The sequence below is a fragment of the Stenella coeruleoalba genome (genome assembly GCF_951394435.1).
Source record: "Stenella coeruleoalba genome assembly, chromosome: 11".
In the NCBI taxonomy this organism is placed as follows: domain Eukaryota; kingdom Metazoa; phylum Chordata; class Mammalia; order Artiodactyla; family Delphinidae; genus Stenella; species Stenella coeruleoalba.
In genome coordinates, this window is record NC_137157.1 from 8,306,414 (window position 1) to 8,321,630 (window position 15,217).

The window sequence follows — 15,217 nt, forward strand, 5'->3', positions numbered from 1 at the left end:
CAGATATCCATCTGAAGACACAATCAGATGCTATCACATTACACTTTATGGGCAGGGTATGGACAGAAAGGAAAGATATTGCTCCTGTTCTGTTTTTTCTGGTTTTACAAATAAGATCATGATGAGTCGTTTATTAGTTGAGTCTTTCTGTTCATGTATGCTCTGCATTCCAGGTTCCTTTCCTTTTCCTCCCACAGATCTTTTGAGCTTTGTGTTCTAAACAAGATAGTATGCTTATCTGAATGTTTCCCATCTGTCTTTGATGAAATAGTTCCCAGTTAAAATGACTCAGATTTTTTTTTTTTCCCCTGTTCTGTATCCTGGTTCTCTGCTGTATGTGGGCAAGTACATATTTTATTTTAGGAAGTAGAAGTTAGCATTTGGACTCTCTCTCCCTTCTTTGATCATCTTGTTACTTACAGATAATCTCAGTCCAGTAACTTTTCTTAATAAAGGTTAAAAGATTGCTTTTTTCTGAGCTGGGATCTCACTGTTCCTAGCTGGATAAGGGAAAGGGACTTACTTAATATTTTCTTGTCTTGCCTAAGAGCTGTTTTTCCTGTGACATATGTTGGGTAGGGCTAGCCACCCATCTGTTGGACCAGCTACTTCATAAAACTTTTAAAGGATAATAGTATGTAAGACAAGTATGGATGAAATTGACAGGGGTATTGGATACAGGTAGAATGAAAGGTCTGCAGAGAATAGCATGTATGTGGACCTTTTTCTTTTGCATATGTTCATAAAAGGGAAACTGGGTATAGAAAGGAGTAATAGCAAACTGATTGCTCTAGTACTTGTGGTTCCTAAATGTTCAAAAACCTTAGTACTGTGTTGCTTTGTAAAATTGTTACTGTTTTCTTCTAAAGCTGTAACCATTATACTGGATTGTAATAGTAAATAATAGATGTATCTATGATAGGAAATGAAAAAGCATCTCTTATGAAGCTTTAATTAAAAAAAAGAAGCCTATCATTCTTTCTATAAAGTCAAGACATTTAGACTATGTGAGCTGTAGGTTTTCCAGCAATAAGGTATTTGGATTTCCATGAATATGTGCTTTATAGGTGAAACTACTATTTAATGAAATGTTTAAAGTAATGAAACTCCTTTGACAAGATTCAAGATATAAGGTTTTCACCCTAAATTAAACTTTAATATACTGAATGTTACGGCAAAGTTCCAGGATACATTGTGTTTTCATTTAGTATTTGAAGCTGGGAGATTTTTGGTGAGGCATACTTGCATGAGGAGACTTTCATCCTCCTCACTGCTGGTGGTCTCTTTCTGACCCTTTGAGATCCAGTACAGATGGTGCCTTTCTGTGAAACCTCTCTCAACAGAGTCAGCCCTTCCTTCTCTCTGTTCCTGCAGCACCACCTTTACAATGTAGACTAATTATCATTTTGCATGTCTTCCTAATTAGATTATTAGCTTCTCGAAGGCTATATATTCATCCATATATTGGCTCCTGACATTGGCACGTGGTAGACACTCAGTATGTATTTTCTTTTTATGTGTGTATATATGTATGTATGTCTGCGTTGGGTCTTCGTTGCTGTACGCGGGCTTCCTTTAGTTGCAGCGAGTGGGGGCTACTCTTCATTGCGGTGCACGGGCTTCTCATTGCGGTGGCTTCTCTTGTTGCAGAGCACGGGCTCTAGGCGCGCGGGCTTCAGTAGTTGTGGCATGCAGGCTCAGTAGTTGTGGCACGTGGGCTCAGTAGTTGTGGCTCGCGGGCTATAGAGCGCAGGCTCAGTAGTTGTGACGCACGGGCTTAGTTGCTCCGTGGCCTGTGGGATCTTCCCGGACCAGGGCTCGAACCCGTGTCCCTGCATTGGCAGGAAGATTCTTAACCACTGCACCACCAGGGAAGCCCCATGTATTTTATTTTTTTAATGAATGAAGAAATCTGGTTTGGCATACTTACCCTAATAAATTGGCATAAGCGTCCTAAATCAAGATTTTATGAAAGTATTTTAAGATCTGTTGTTGTATTAAGACATGAATCCTCTAACTATCATCCTGTATCTTAGCCAGGCCTTGCCCTAAGCGTGTGCTGTTGAATGCACAGCTTTCAAAACTGAAGTTCTTTCGCATCTCAGGATGTGCAGCGTGCACTCTCTTCCTGCGATGTGTACTGCTAAATCCAAGTGTTCTGATCAAGTCACAGAGGATTAAAGCACCTATCACCCCTATGGAAACCTATCTAGATCATTGTGATTAGAAAACTAATTATCTGAGATGGACATTTGGGATTTCTGAAGCTAAGACCAAGGGAATATTGGGGCACAGCGCTGACTCTGGTATGTTTTAGAACCAAGGAATGCCAGGGCTCAGCCCTTGATAGCTAATATGTAAGGCTTTGACCAGGCAGGCCCTGTCCCTGCATCCAGCCAGTGCAGTCTTCTTACTAGTTTATAACTGTACAACAGTGGATCATAGTTCCTTTGTAGAGAAAGGGATTGAAGCAGTTTCCTAGGTATGTTTGGTCACAGGATACACACCTGATCTGGATGAGGCATGGTTAGGGAGTCGGTTTGTTTTTTCCGTCTCTCTTGTGCGCATATCTCTGCACACCCACCCACCCATGCACACACACAGACTCCATCCGCACCCTACATCCCCCCTCCCCACTCTTGTCTTGTGTAGGATATCTTTGGAAGGACTGTAAGAAACTGGCAACAGTGACTGCCTTAGGGAGAAGGGATGGAGAGCTGGGGGATTGGGACAGAAGAGACTTTTTGTTCCACAAAAGAATGGAGTTCTCTTTTAAATTTATTATGATTATGGGATACCCCATAATTGTGAAAGAACATGTAGAGTACATATTACAACAGTATATAGAACACACAAGCCCATGGACACATTATCCAACCTGAGAAATGCAGCACAGTGTACACTAAAGTCCTCTAATTACCCTCTTCGATTTGTCCCTTAGAAAACTGCTTTGTTAGTTTGCTTTTAACTGTATATACCTTTAAAATTTTTTATGTGTGTACCCCATACATGCTACCATATAAAAGTGTTTCCTCGGTCCATTTACTCTCTCATTCCTTGATGTTTGTATACTTAATTCTTGCATATTTATTTAACTTCTGGTTCCCTAATCATTACAGTTTACCTCTGACCTGTATATTTTATAATAGTATGGGTTAGAGAGAGAGGAGGAGTAATTCATAAAAATGAAGTTAAAGGAAGATGGTGGGCAGACAACTTTTGCCCTTTTAGGTGATACATTAATTCTTTAAGGAAGGGCCCCCTGTTTGGGTTCACATCACTCAGGGGTCTATAGCGCTAGTGAAAAACTCCAGAACCTTCAGCAATAACTACCTTTTGGATCTACTAATACTCTAAATATTAATATGGGCTTTTAAAAATATGTTCTTGTTTATGTTCAAGAAATTTTAGAGCTTGAAGGAAACCTTAGGTATTTTCTTGTCCTCTCCTTTATTTAAGATGAGGAATTTGGCTCTTTGAGGTTAGTTAATTTCCTGAAGTCACATGATTAATTGGTGGAAGAGATGGAAGGAGAATTCATTTCCTTACTCCTATGACAGTGCTCTTTCTGCTATAACATACTTACAAGGAAACCATCAGAGACCTTTGACGTATGAGATTGTTTATAATTTCCCCCAGAGATCTTGGTTTCTTTGGGTTTTCCCTTGCAGGTTTCTCCCACTACCCAGAGTGACTCACATCTTAAGAGGCAGAGATAAAAACCAGTGCCTGGGTGTCTACCTCCTGCCCCTGGGAAGTGGAGTCAGGTGCTACAGGCCCTGTGGTTCCCTGGTTCACCTCCATCTTGTCCTGCCGTCTCTGGCCTGAGTGCTGATCTCATACCTTGATGATGATCTCAGAAGACAGGTAGGCAGACAAACAGATGTTGTCATCAGTATTCTGGATTGTGTCTTACTGCCCTTTCTCTGACTTATTAATTTATCTGGGGTCCCCTTAGAGTTAGGACCTAGATCAAAGGAATTTGAATTTGTCTGTCTGTCTTTATCTTTTTTTCTTCCCTTTTGTTTCCTTTTGGATGAGGCAAGCTGTCAAGACCATGAACCACAGTTTTAGCTTTATTAAAACGGTGCCAAATTAAATAAAGATGAGTCTCATACAGTCTTGTTTTTTTTGGAACTTCACTTTTATGATTACCACATGCATTATTTTTGAAAGGATTTTCTTTATAATAACAAGGGGGAAAAAAATTAAAAACCTCCCGCTCTGCCATCAACAACAAAAAACAACGTTCTCTGCCTTGCTCTCAACAAGCTAAAGGGCAGTATCAGGCTGAGCTCATGTTGTTAGGGGTCTAGGGCATCCTTAATCTCATGGCAGCCACATAAATGGGGTGGTGGCAGCAGTCTAGTGAGAGTACAGAGGGCTCTGTAAAGAGGGAAAAAAAGGAAAAGAGGAATCTGTGGCAATTACATAGTGAAAATAAACTCAGTAGTGAAATTTTTATAGTGTATCATACTTCTAAAATGTTTTTATGTATATTATCTTATTTGATCTTCCCAACAATTTTAAGGTATCTGTACCTTCACATTTTGTAGGGTAGGAAACTGAGGCCTAGAGAGGCTTCAAGACACACAGTAAGAGATGGAATATATGTTTAAATTTAGGTTTTTTACTTGAAACACTACTTACTTATATGTTCCATTTAGAATGAAAAGTTGGATCGTATCCCTCCTCACTGAGAACCTGCCACTGGTTCTTATTCACAGAAAAAGCCCAAGTCCTTACAAGGCCCCAGCCCTGTAACTCTCAGACTACACTCCCCGTCTTCCCTTGCTCATTCTGCCCCAGCCGTGCTGGCCTCTCAGCTGACCCTGCACACCTTAGGCTGTACTCCTGTTTCAGGGCTTTCCTACTTGGTATTCTTTCTGCTTGAGCACTCCTTGCTGGGTAGCCTCATGGCCTGCTCCCTCACCTCCTTCAGATCTTTGTTCCAATTTCACTTTCTCAGTTAGGCCTTCTCTGACCATCCTGTTTTTTAAAATTCTGCTTTTATTTTTCTTCATACCACTTACCATCTGACAGAATACAGTCGTCCCTTGGTTTCTGTGGGGAAACCAAGGGACCACTTGGTTCCAGCCCACTCCCCACCCCCAATACCACAATTCATGGACGCTCAAGTCCCTTTTATAAAATGGTGTAGTATTTGCATATAACCTATGCGCATCCTCCCGTATATTTTGAATCATCTCTAGATTACTTATAATACCTAATACAATGTAAATGTTGTGTAAATAGTTGCCTGCGCAGCAAATTAAAGTTTTGCTTTTTGGAACTTTCTGGAATTTTTTTTTTCCCCAAATATTTTCAATCTGTATTTGGTTGAATCCGTGGGTGCAGAGCCTGTGGATATGCAGGACTGACTATATGTGATTTATTTGTTTATTGGTTACTGCTGTCTTTCCCTACAAGAAAATAAATACCCCAAAGTAGGGGATTTTTCTCTTTTGTTTTTCTGCTGTGTTTCCAGTGCCTGTAAGGGTACCTGATGCATAGTATGCACTTAATAATAATTGTTGAGTAAATGATTTACAAAAAAATTTGGGATATGTTTTTGGAATATGCTTTAGGCAGGTATGTTCCTGAGGACATGCCTTTCAACTATTCTGTGTAGCATGCATTGCAGTAACTAGTGCAGTGGTTTTCAAGGTGTGGTCTGGGGACCTCTGGGCATCCCTGAGACCTTTCCAGCGGATGTGAGATGGAAGCTCTTTATATATTTATACTGAGGTGTTATTTGCCTTTTTTACTATTGTCCACTCATGGGTGTACTGTGTAGTTTTCCAGAGCTACATGCTGGTATGATATCTCAACAGATTGAATGCAGTATCATGTATGAAAATTCAGCTGTCTTAGTAAGTTGTATGTTACAGAGATTTGCAAAAATGGTAAAATGGCACTCTTTTTGCTTTTTTTTTGTTGTTTTGGAAAATAATTATATTCATAAAAAGATGTATGTTAACATATAGTGGGTTTATTGCTGTTTTTTAAAGAAATAAATATTTTAAATGCTTTCAGTTTTAATTTCTTATATGATAAGTAGTAATAGATATAACTCATATAAACAAAAGCTCTTTGAAATTATCAGTAACTATAAGAGGGCAAAGGAGTCCTGATGTCAAAAAGGTTGAGAAGAATAGGGGTATAGTGTTCAAGAGCATAGACTTTGGAACCCAGGTTTCTTAGCTCTGCCACTACTACCAGCTCTGTGACCTTAGGCAAATTACTTAACCTCTCTGTGCCTGTTGGTGCGTCTGTTTTAAAAAAAAAGGTAATAATATCAATACCAACCCCAAGAAGTTGTAAGTATTAAATAACTTAATGTATGTAAAATGCTTATAACAGTTCCTGGTACATAATAAATGCTGTATGGTTTTTGATGATCTTGTGGTTGTTTTTGGTTTTTGTTGTTGGGCTTTGAATACTATTAGGTGCAGATAGTTCTTATTTCTTCCTGGATATTCTGACAACTTGCCACAACTCTCTTGATATTTGGCAACTCATAAATTTTTTAAAAATATCTTTCTTCTTTAATCTTTTTTTTTCTTTTTTTTTTCTTCTTTAATCTTGAAGTACTTCTGGAAATTTGTTCTAAAGATATTTAAAAAGGTATACGTGTGTGTGTGTGTGTATGTATATATATATAAGGATGCTCATAGCAGTATTTTTTTAACATCTTTATTGGAGTATAATTGCTTTTCAATTTCGTGTTAGTTTCTGCTGTATAACAAAGTGAATCAGCTCTATGTATACATATGCATATACATCCCCAGCAGTTTTCTTTATGATAGAAAAAACAGAAACAAACAGAAACAACCAATATTTTAGCAATAGAGTATTGGTTAAATAACTTATGATATATTCATATAATTGGTACTAATGTAGTCATAAGGTTATTTAAAGATGTGGGAAAATGTTTACCATTTATCCATATAATCCTAAAAGATGGCTATAAGGATATACATCAGAATATTAATAGCTGTCTCTGAGTAGTGGGATTTCACAGTGGATTTTTTTTTCTTCCTTTGAGTTTTCCTGTATCTTTCTAATTTTCCATCTTAAGCATATATTTCTGTTGTATTGATATAAAGCTCATATTAAATAGGTGTGTGTATGTGTGTGTGTGTACATGTAGGTAGTTGAAAGAGGCAGAAAATGGCTGGAAGGGTAGTGTCTTGGATCAGGAGCTAGAGCTGTTGATTTTGGGACCTCTGCCGTCAAAGCACTCCATTGACCAAACAGTGAATGATAAGGAGGCACTCCATCCCATTAGGCTGTTCCATCTGACCAGTCTAGTTTGTCTAAACGTCTTTTATATTTTTTGCCTTTGTTTCTATTTTGTAAGATTTATTGAAATTTATCTTCGCAGTGTTTGTATTAGGTCATGTTCTTGGCAGAGCTGCAGATCCTTCCCGTGCACGGTAACTTACTCTCAATTTGCTGAACCTTTCAGCAAAGCTTTTATGAACTAAAAACACACTAAGTTTTTTTGTTTGTTTTTGATGGGTATGAAAAATCTGAGTTCTCTTAGGCATAAAATAGTGGTTTTAGTATAAAATGTTTCAGTGTTTAAAAGTACCTTTCTGTAGTATATTTTGTTCTTTGTAGGGTAGGTGTGAAAATCCTCTTAACAGTCCATCTACTCTTTATCAGAAAGCCAAAATTCATATCCCCTCATCTTTGCCTTGTAGATAGGAACTGAAGCACTTATACTGAAGAATTATATTCCTCAAATCAGTGCCATAAGACTAATTTATAAAATATTTGGCTGTGTAGAGTATTGAAAATTTATGGTGTTAACATTAAGTAGGCTATCCAAACAGATGCTATAACCTTGCTAACCCTTCTAACACCTTGCTACTCAAAGTGTGTTCCAAGGACCAGCATCATCTGTATCACCTGGGAGCCTGTTAGGAATGCACAATCTCAGGCTCCACTTCAGACATGCAATCAGAATCTTTATTTTAACAAGGTCCTCAGGTGCGTATTAAAGTTGAAGCGTGTTGTTCCAACAGATATTTTTATTGACTTTGTTTTGGAGGTGAACAGGTGAAAGAAGTAAAGACGATCTGTTGGTGTATTTTTTTTTTTTAAAAAAGGAGCAAACTGTTGATACATAAAACACACCTGGGACAGCTCTCCAAAGAATCATGCCGAGTGAAAAAGCTAATCCGAAAAGGTTACATATATGATTCCATTTGTATAACATTCTTTTTTTTTATGTTTCAAACTATTTTTTGTTAAGAAGTATGACTAGGAATATAATTACACACACACACACACACACGTAGTGTTTCTAAAAGAGTATTACCAAATTACAAATATTAAAAAGTCCTAAAACTGGGAAAAATAGCAAGCATTTATAGCTATTTCACACACATCATTCCAACAAAAATTATTTGTGAAATTCACGTTTTTAAGGCACAAAGTAATTTAACTTTCAAAGATATGGGTTTTCCCAACTAGCATTCGAAGATGTTTAAAGCTGTACTCCAAATCCCTTAAAAACATATTGAAGAGACATATAAAATCAAGTCATGACATTAGAACTATTGAACAGTGGGCTGCCCAAGCATTTTCCCTTAGGGAAAATAGGTAGAGTACTTAAAATGATTTTTTCCATTAGGTATAGCAATGAATCAATTTGAAATTACTGAGTACCCAGCATTGTAGCACGGAGGAATAATGTGTATAACATTCTTGAAATGACAAAATGATAGTTATTGAGAACAGATTGATGCCTCTTGGGGGCTGAGATGGGGTGATGCTGGGAGGAAAGTAATTGTGGCTATCAAAGGTCAACATGAGGGATCCTTGTAGTGATGGAATATTCTGTATCTTGACTGTATCAGTGTCAGTATCATTGTTGTAATGTTGCACTATAGTTTTGCAAGCTGTTATCATTGAGGGGGGAACTGGGTGAAGGGTAAACCAGATCTCTGAATTATTTCTTAAAACTGGGTGGGAATCTATAATCATCTCAAAATAAAAAGTTTAAGAAAACACAGACAGTTTGGCATCTTTTCAAAAAGTTAAACAGATTTACCATATGACCCAGAAATTCTACTCCTAGGTGTATACGCAAGAAAACTGAAAACATCGCTCCACACAAAAACTTGTACACAAATGTTCATAGCAGCATTAGCCAAAAGTGGAAACACCCCAAATGCCCATCACTTAATGAATGGATAAACAAAATGTAGTATATTCTTATAATGGAATATTATTCACCAATAAAAAGGAATGAAGTACTAAACTATTCTAAAAAATGGATGAACCTTGAAAACATGCCAAGTGACAGAAGATAGACACAAAAGGCCACATATTGTATAATTCCGTTTATATGAAATGTCCAGAATAGGCAAATCCATAGAGACAGAAAGATTAGTGGCTGCCAGGACTTGGTGGTGGGGGGTAGGACAGTGATGGGGAATGACTGTTAATAGATGCGGATTTCTTGGGGGTAATGAAAATATTCTGGAACTAGATAGTGGTGATGGTTGTACAACTTTGGGAATATTCTAAAAACTACTGAATTATAGACTTTGAATGGGTGAATTGAATAGAATGTGAATGATACCTCAATTTAAAAAAAAGTCTGAGGAAAACAATGCAGCTTTCTCTAAGAGTGACAGGTAGCCTATCAGTTGTTGCTTGGGGCCAGAAGCGGAAAGAGAAGTTAACTACAAAGGGGCATAAGAGCACTTCAGGGGGTGAAAATGTCATGTATCTTGAGTGTCATATTGGTTACGCAGGTGTATACATTTGTCGAAAGGCATTGAACTTGTATGCTTAAAATGGGTAAATCTGTCATATCTAGATTAAACTTCAATAAAATTGATTTCAAAAACTTGTAAAATTATCTCTGATTGTTTTAAGCTTAAAGTCACCTTTACATTAAAACTCTCTCATCTTTATAAATACAAGGCTAACAACTGTTTAAAAAATTAACTTCGTGGACTCTGACTTCTATTGCTAATTTCTATCTCCCTTTTCCATTTAGTCAGTTTACAAAGTGAAATTAGATTGATCATTTTCAGTCAGACTGTGCTCTTACGCTTTTGAACTATTGTGATTCTGTTGCTGTGCTTTTCAAAACCTATGAGTGGGTGTGATTATTCTAAAAAATTTTTTAAAGTTTAAAGTTCGTGGAACATTTTATGGGCTTTTGTTGCTTTTTTCCTTTTATGAACAACAGAAAAATGTTCCGTTGGGTATAACAACTCAGGTTGGTTGCCTTTCACCTTCATATACTCTGGAGTACCCTGAGCTAATTTGGGCACCAGGAGATTGGAGTTAAAATTACTCTCGAAGGAAGTAAGCCAAAAGGAGAAAAGGAGGTAGCACTGCTAGGTAATGCTTAAAAAAACAAAACACAACAAAACCCCAAGTGGGAGAACTTCTTTCCCACCCACATCACCTCTGTCTCCCTGATCTCTTGTCAGGAAGTGTGCCATATTACACAAAAACCTCCAAGGTTTGAGAACAGTTGTGGAAGATAATCTCTAAGTTAGCAAAACCAGCTCTGTAGGTGGTTCCTGAGCTTTCTCCCTGAGGTTTCCTTACCTTGCCCTCACTCATTTCTTGGGCCTAACCATGCCTAAACCCAGGAGTAGAGTACTTCCCATTTAAAATTCTCCACAGGTGAAGAAAGTTTTTATTATTTCCCTTAAGCATAGGCAAGACAGCCTTATATTTGAAAAACAAATCATTAAAATTTAGTAGAGATAGGAAACTATATTCAATATCTTGTAATAGCTATAATGGAAAATAATCTGAAACTATATATATGTATGTATATAACTGAATTACTTTGCTGCAGATCTGGAACTAACACAATATTGTAAATCAACTATACTTAAATAAAAATCCCTTTAATATGTTAACATAGATAACATGTTTTAAGAAAAATAGCTATATTTTCTAAAATAAAAAATTAATAAGAGAATGGCATTGTTTTACATTTTTGCATCTCTCTTTAATATGTGGCTTAATAGAAGAAAGAAAAAAAAAAAAAACTAGTAGAGACCAAACAGGACAATGCAACAAACCACAAAACATAAGAGACACATTTATAGAGTATGGAATTCTAAGTAGATTTTATAAGAATTCCAGGAAAAATATAGAAATATATTTAAAATAAAATAATAGTAGCTAACACATTTTAAATGGGATTTACCATGTGCCAGTGTTCCAAGCTCCTTACATATATTAGCTCTTTTAATCTTTGCCATAACTATGTGAAATGGATGCTCTCATTATCCCATTTTACAGATGGTGAAATTGAGGGGCAAAGTAGTTAAAGGAACGTGTCCACACACCTGGTAAGTGGTAGAACTAAGATTGCACCCAGATGGTCTGGCTTCAGAATCCATGCTCTTTACCACTACATTATATGCTTTCCACGTGAACTTTTATCCCCCAATAAATATATAGTAGCTCTTGTCAGGTACCCAGCTTGTCTAGGTTCCTTGTCCTGTTCTTTCATTACATAGCCTACCTTCTTTTTTACCCTCTTCCCTCCCTGCCTTATCCCCCGCACCCCCAGAACACTATGACATAATTGTTAAACACATTTCTAACTTTTTTCTTTTTGAATATCTGTATTAAATTTTCTTGTCCTAGATCTCCTCTCTACATAGGGATGACCTTTTCCCCTACATTTAACCCTACTTAGAAAGCCTTCATACAAGCCCTAACCTTTGCCTAGAGGCTTCCCTCTTTTTAACAGTGATTCTTGTACCTGTTCATGAGGATTAGAAAGGACGCTATTTTGAATTGCAATGTAGCAAGTTTTCTGACTCAACACCCATGGCCCAAACCAGCTTCATATGTTTGAAACTAAGCAAAACCTCCTGAGTGTGTTGCCATAAACGTGCATTAGAAATTTTTTCCGATGTTGCAAATAGTTTCTGTGGGTAGGAAGTAAATTTAAATCTGTATATCTTTAGAGTAGGAACATTTTCTGTGTGAACGTCCTTGCTGACTCTGGTAAGAAAAAACGGTCCCCTTGCCTCCTTCCCCCTTTTCTTCTGAGCTCTGTAGTATAGAGCTTTCAGAACATCCTAACAGCTGAGTTTTATATCTGCTAAGTCAGTCCAGATGTTTGCAAATAATCTCCCATTAGTTTTATGCTAAAGATCCCCTTGCAGCTTGGCTTTTGGTCAACTGACTCAGTGTTACTAAATTTATATTTAATCCCAACTAAGGTGGTTAGTATGAATGTTTTTAGAAAAGTCTTGATAAATTTGAAGGAAAACTATTTTTTTGATGTACTCTTAGAATTTCATAGGTGTTACATGAAAAGTGTTTGAGAATCTAGAAAAACGTGGTCCCCTGCATAGGGATCATATGCTAGTTTAGATAGTTTAGGATAAGAGCTTAGATATCTAGTTCTGAAGTCAGTATTTGTACTCATGAAATAGTAGGTGAGTTTCTCAGCGTTCATGGTTCATTTTCTCCATTCCTGCCTCTTCCTCCAGCTGCACCTCCTGATCGTCTTCCTTTTGCTTTCTAGGTTCTATCCTTCCTTAGGGTCTCAGAGAATGCCCCCCTAGCGTGTCCCTCCCCTCTGCTTATTTTCATTCTTTCTCATTCTCTCTTTCTTCATGCATTTATACTTAGAGATTATATGTTTATTTGTGGGACTTCTTGATTGTTTAATGTGTGTTTCCCTCGCTAGTTTATAAACTGTATGAAGGCCTTACCTATTATTGTCCATTTTAATTTTATCTTACCTATTAATTTTGTTTTGCCACTTTGTATCTAGCGTCTCTAGCTTGATACCTAGTTGGTGCTGAATAAATGTTAATGAGTGAATGAAGTGAACGTGAAATATTGGAGAGATTGGGAAGAAAGCCACTCTTGGAACATTTGGTATTAGGTTCCCCAACCCAACTATTTCTTGAAGAGCAAGTACAGAGTATCCTGCTAAGGATGAGTCTCTAGTTCCTTTATAAGATGTAGAGGGTCATGGTTTTTTGTACCGCCTTTCCCTCTCCATCATTCATTTTGAGAAAAGTCATTCTCAATTTTTGTGAAATTGTCAAGATATATAAACTACAGAGTATTTGTATCTCTGTCACTAGATACACTTCTGCCCCAAGTTGAACCAAAAGTTATCTCTTGCTTCAAGTAAGGAGCTAGTACATATTTGGGAGCATTATGTATTGGCCAGTTGATTAGAGAATTTAAATTTTTTCCTTTTTAATATACTTAATTTTGTCTGAGGCTTTGGGAGATCATCATGGCATATTTAAGTCAAAGGACTTAATTTTTATTAAAGAGGCAAGCATTCATTTTGCAATTTAAAAGCTCAAGCTCAAACCAAGAGTTTAATGTCTGAATACTTCTGCTTCTTGCCCACTGATTTCTTACCTCCTGCATTTCAGAGTACTCTTGTGAGATATGTGGCGCTCCTGAAAGCGCTTGTCTCAGTCTACTCAGTTTCAAAAATTGTTTTCGTAAGAACATTAGACAGCCTTAAACTTGGCGTGCTGGTAGTGGGACTAAAGTACCACAAACAGACTTTATTCCTAGGAAAACTTTCCTTCCTTCTAATTTCTTTCTTTTGTTACTTTAGGCTTTCTAAATTATCTTTGTTCTTTGGAGGTGTTTGGAAATTTCTTTTCCTAGTAAAAGAGTTACATAAAATAAGATTTAGAAAATGTATAGTTTAACAAATGCTCTTGTACACTCTTCATAATAAAGACGGATCAGTTAGTTCACAAATTACTTTAAAGATGCAAATTGCTAAGTGGTGGTGTTGTGGGTTCTTGGCTTTGCAGGATGTCATCCCTTTTAGCCCTGTAGCTAAATATCAAGAGGCTACATGTTCAAACATAAAGCATTAGCCTCTGCCAACATTACATCAGCTCTACAGAACCTCATTGGCTAATTATCCCCTGGGACTAGGACATGGATTTGGCAGCTTGTGAAGGCTGCTATTTCCAATTTCTCCCTTCCTGGCTGTGACATATCCCAAAGGAATGAAGTTGAGAAATAACCATCTTCTTCTGAAAACTCTCAACCTCTCATTCCCACAGTGGTTCTCATGGTCAGGGATAGAAGATCCCTTCCACTTGAGGAGTCCTTGTAGCTGATGATATATTCTTTAAGTAGTGGCCAAGGTACCCTGAATGAGCCATGGAAGGGTGATGGCAAGGAGCCTCATGTTCCTTGAGGTATGTTTCTGGGTGGTTGTCTATGAGAATCCTAGTGCTTTTGTTGGGATCCTCTTTATATTGCCAGAATTGAAGAAGCTGGAAGTCCAGGATTGGGGACCATATGTGATCATCATCATGTGTTAGTTGACATTCAGTGTAAGAATTAGTGTAGACATTTAACATCTCCTTTAATGAGCATCTGTCAAGTAACTTTCTTGAGAGCAACTGTGGATAGTCAAAAGAACTGTACGATCTTAATCTTTTTTAGTCTCAATTTCTTCACCATAAAATAAAGATGTAGTACCTGCTTTATTTTCCTCAGAAGGTGTTGTGAGGGTGGAATGAGGTAACACATGTGAACAGTGTCAACAAGAACACTGCTGACTACTAGTCACCCTATGCAGTGGGCCCATTTTAGGCCTCCTCTTACTTGACTTTTCTTTACCATTTGACCCTATTCAGTGCTCTCTCCTTATTCTATACTACTCAGGGTTCTTTGTGTAATCTTGGTTAATCTAAGCATAAAATCAGTTTTTTGGAAGAGTACTGGATAGTGCACAGCCTTAATAAGAAGGCTGTCTAACAAAGGTTGGAAAGTGAGCAGAAACTGAGCGAGGCAAGACATAGCGAAGACCATGCCACAGGACTAGTCTGCTGAGGACTCTGTCACTGGCACTGCTTACTGGACTTTCTCTGCCACTGCTGCTGGCCTGGTCTCCAGTGAATGCCTGCAGCTATTGGCAGTGCCACCGGTAGATACTTGCCATAGTGCCAGGGATAATTTCTGATTATATTTTCCACATTTGTGTCATTCCCCAATTTTCAAAGTTCTGGATGAGAGGATCTGATTGGCTGGACTTGGGTTGTATTTGTGAGCTGGATGCCAGGATGCAGAGAGAGGGACTCTGTAGTAGGAAGAGAGGCCTGCCTTCCCCCTATCTTGGAATTTCCCCCAAATAGGAAAGGTATTCAGATCTGGGCAGCTAAACTATAGACAGCATTCTCTCTTCAACTTGCCTTCTACCTCTCTGTCC

The 15,217-nt window shown here is 37.7% G+C and overlaps 1 protein-coding gene across 2 annotated transcripts in view; it reads left to right on the forward strand.

Annotated features, from left to right (window-relative positions):
- LOC307193971 (myocardin-related transcription factor A-like) overlaps positions 1-15,217 on the forward strand; it is a 108,425-nt gene that overhangs the window by 4,061 nt on the left and 89,147 nt on the right. The gene's annotated exons all lie outside the window — the stretch shown is intronic.